The sequence below is a fragment of the Scylla paramamosain genome, chromosome 29 (assembly GCF_035594125.1).
Source record: "Scylla paramamosain isolate STU-SP2022 chromosome 29, ASM3559412v1, whole genome shotgun sequence".
In the NCBI taxonomy this organism is placed as follows: Eukaryota; Metazoa; Arthropoda; class Malacostraca; order Decapoda; family Portunidae; genus Scylla; species Scylla paramamosain.
Genome location: NC_087179.1, coordinates 92,501 through 96,759, shown reverse-complemented (window position 1 = coordinate 96,759; position 4,259 = coordinate 92,501). Strand labels below are relative to the sequence as shown.

Genomic DNA, 4,259 nt, shown 5'->3' with positions numbered 1-4,259 from the left:
TGTCTCTTATAAGTTTTTTTTTACAATGATGCCGTAATCGATCATGTTCTGCTTTGTAATCGTTATTTTTGGCCCGTTTGTATTTATGATACGCGCGTTTCTTTTTTTTTTTTTTTTTTTTGGAGGGGTGGGGACTGAGAGGCTGTTTTCGATGTCAGCGTTCCACCATTTTGGTTTATTATTAGCAATTTTTCGCCTATTTTTGAGTAGAATAAATTTTACAAGAGCTTTATAAAGGTTTGAAGTGAAAGTCTTCCACGCTAAGATAATGTTAGTACTTTCTATGATTACATTCCAGTCACGGTTGTCCAGATTTTTTATTTATCTATTATTATTATTTTTTTTTATTAAAATTTGTCCTTGAACAGTCGGGCACCTTATCTCTACTTACACTTACTGTAGATTTATCTATATCTTTATAGAACGTAATCACCCGGTAGTCACTTGGTGCTGAATACCGGTTTTTCTTCTAAATTACTAAAGATGTTTTCTTTTGTCGTTAATACAAGATCTAATATATTATTTTCACCTCTTCTTAGATACATCACAAGTTGGTGTAGACTATTTTTTCGTAGGTTACTATACAAGTCATAACCCGAATGCGAATTTAAAGGAGGAGGAGGAGGAGGAAGAGAAGGAGGAGGACAGGGAGGAGGAGTAGGAGGAGGAGGAAGAGGAGGAGGAGGAGAGAGAGAGAGAGATGTTCATTCGATTTCATGCTAACACCAAAAGCACAAGAATTCCATCGAACAATCGTATAACAAAACATGGAAAAAATAAATAGTTGCCTAAGAAGATAAAAGAAAATCTATTTTAAAACTAACCACGAAAAAAAAAAAAAAATACATTGTTGGTTCTCTAAAAGTTGAACTGTTTGTGGAAATTTTTGTTGTTTTAGAGAGAGAGAGAGAGAGAAACTTCCTTCCTCCATCTTCCTTTCCATCACCCCAGCAATTCCTGAAGCCTCGTCAGGCAGTCTTGTCCTTGAGTTGTACATGTATGCAGTGAAAGTTTACCCTAAAGAGAAACTTTGAATAGTGATGAATAATAATTCCTTTCCACCACTTTATCGGAAAGAGAGGAGGTGAAAACAACCATAACAACAGCCTTTTGAATCCTCCTTCTCCTCCTCCTCCTCCTCCTCCTCCTCCTCCTCCTCCTTTTCTTTTTCCTCTTCTTTTCCTCTTCTTTCATTTATTTCTCTTTTCTTATCCTCCTCCTCCTCTTTCTCTCTTTTTCTTCCTTTTCTTTTCTTTTTCCTCTTCTTTCATTTTTTCTTTTTTCTTTCTTCTTTTCTCCTTCTTCTTCTTCTTCTTCTTCTTCTTCTTCTTCTTCTTCTTCTTCTTATTATTATTATTATTATTATTATTATTATTATTATTCTTGTCTTCTCTTCTTTCACTCTTTTATTTTTTTTTCCTTCTTTTCTTTTTCTTCTTTTTTTTTCTTCTTCCTCCTCCTTCTCGTCCTCCTCATCCTCCTCCTCCGCCTCCTCCTCCTCCTCCTCCTCTTCCTCCTCCTCTCTTCTCCCCTCGGGATAAAATCAACTGGATACTGAAGAAAAAAAAAAAAACCTAAATATATACTCCTTGAAATATCGAAATTAAGAAATGGAAAGTAATTTATTGCAAAAGATGAGCACACGTAGATAACACTGATTAAGTTACGGAAAAATTTGCCAGCTACGCTAAGGAAAACTAGTTGAGAAAGTAAAACACTTGATGAGGCTTAGTAGAGATTAATAAAGGTGTGGAGAAATTGCAAAAAATGAGCGAAAGAGAGGGCGGCAAATTAATTCCATACCAACAGCGCCTATAGACGGGTAAAAATAGCGTGTTGGGATGAATCTTGAGGTAATGTTGGGAGGAAAACGTGAAAAGAATATCTGGAAGATGCACATAGAAAACACAAGGTGAGAAATGGTTTGATGACTAACATAGAAGTAAAAATGTAGCCAGGAGAGGATAAAAATAAAAACAAAAATAAACAGAAAAGACAAAACAAAATATACACAAAGTAAAAATATTGAAACGATTAGTATAAAAAAAAAAACATATAGATTAGTTAAACAAGAATGAAAATATATGGAAATTAACAAAAACTAGTAAAAAATAATGTACACAGAAATGAATACGTGGAACTATAAAATATAATAAAGAAAAAAATTAAACAGAAAGCAAGTACCCGCTTCGCCAAACACTCAACAAAAATATGAATTAATACAAGCATATAAGAAAAGACTAACACTTTTCACAAAATTTGCAGCTGAAAAAAAAAGGCGAATAAAAATATTAATAGAAGTACACACTTATAATTTACAGAAAGGAAAATATGATCAAAACTAAAAAGAAATCTCATTAAATATCACCACCGAAAATCACGGATAGAATATTGAACAAAATTGAAGAAAAAGTTGAAGGCATACAAAAATAAGCAAATTGTTTCTTAAATACAATCGTTTAAAAATATTACCAGACTTAAAAATGGATGTGTTTGAAATTGGTATTGTGTGTAAAAGACAAAGCCAGACAGTTGGAGCTAAGTGAAGCAACTTTGATATATATATATGTTACGGCCATTTTGGAAAATTGGTCGTTTTACAAAATTGCCGGTCATTATGCAAAAAGACCAAATTCGTGGTCACATTGCAAAATGACCTAAATTTCTCAACATTTTGCAAAACGACCAAGATTTTGGTCAGTTTACAAAATAAACAGTATTTTTGTTGGTCCGTTTACAAAATCTCCATACAGTAAGCAGCCAGATGGAAAAAAAAAGCGAGGGAATGATAAAACGTTACAGTTTGCAGTACATAACCAATGAGTATGCTTAACTGTCCTTATTTTAGGTTCAGCTAATCATCTCACACACACACACACACACACACACACAAAGTTCGAACCACTTCTTTTTGAACACACACACACACACACACACACACACACACACACACACACACACACACACACATTTATCGCACAGCTGGATTTCCCCCTGAACTCATATGAGTATGTCACCCTTGTTAATCTTCGTTCAATCTCTGCTGGCCTCGCTGCCACTCTCTCCTGTAAATTATCTCTTATGATATTGGTTCATTTACTGGTTTGTCATTCACTCTTGTATGTGTAGGCGCCGTCATCGAAGGGCAGGTAAGATAGATTAGTTAGCTTGTGTAGAAAAATAGAAATGATAAGTGATGAAATTAATGGAAAAGCATGTGACAAAGGGATGACTAAAGGATAGGCGGGAAAGGGAGATATTGGTTCATTTACTGGTTTGTCATTCACTTTTGCAAATTACTGGTTCATTGCTGGTCGATCATTCACTTAATATCCTCCCCCCTCTTCCACCCCCTCTCTCTCCACAATAGTAATGGGAGCTGACTGTTGATACTGTGGTCAGTCAGGCACTGCTGAAAGCCAGGAGAAGACGACCAACGTAGTGTTACTCCCAGTACTTTGTGTGTATTTTATTATACTCTGGAAATCTGTACAATGGAAAATAGAAAAACTGATTTTTATTCAAAGCTGATAGCGGCTGAGGAGAAGAAGGCATCAAATACTTCGAGTTTGTTGTACAGAAATGAATGCGAACAAATTATGAATCGCTTGGATGAACTTAAACGTGTTAACATTAAAAAGACTCAGAAAGACTATCGTTTGTTACGAAAGTATGAAATCCTTGAAGTCACAGTTGAAGGTATCACCGTTAAGAAATTGCAGAAAAAGGGAACTAATCTTAGATTCGTATGCGCTGAAGATGTGTTCGATGTGATCGATGCTATTCATCGTGCACGTGGGCATGGAGGTAGAACTATTGTCTTTAGGGAAACAAGTGAAAAATATGCCAATGTTTCAAGATCCCAAATTGAGTTGTATTTACAGTTCTGTGAGGAGTGTCATCTGAAAAAAAGCACTGTACGCAAGTCTGTGACTGTGAAGCCAATTGTATCCAACAGTATGAACTCACGAGCTCAGGTTAGTAAACAAGCACTGGTTAAGCCCGTTGATAGTAATTTCATTATTGCCATGGCTTGTTGTCAGAGGGGAGTCTTTAATACCCTTGCTTTTGTTTACGATTGCAAATATATTATTATTATCTAGCAATATTACATAATCTTTTTTGATGTTCTGTCTATTTGTAGGTCGACTTGATCGATATGCAGAGCCAGCCAGATGGAAAACATCGTTTCATTCTGAACTACCAGGATCACTTGACGAAGATGGTGTGTCTTCGGGCTCTACAGACGAAAACTGCTG

At 35.5% G+C, this 4,259-nt stretch overlaps 1 long non-coding RNA gene across 1 annotated transcript in view; it reads left to right on the top strand.

Moving 5' to 3' along the window:
* The first annotated feature begins 2,586 nt into the window (after positions 1-2,586).
* LOC135115169 (uncharacterized) overlaps positions 2,587-4,259 on the top strand; it is a 3,162-nt gene continuing 1,489 nt past the window's right edge. The window contains exons 1-2 of the long non-coding RNA XR_010275837.1: positions 2,587-3,977; positions 4,145-4,259. The exon at positions 4,145-4,259 is cut by the window's right edge and continues 93 nt beyond it. This is a non-coding gene — a long non-coding RNA (uncharacterized LOC135115169). The remainder of the gene's footprint in view (positions 3,978-4,144) is intronic.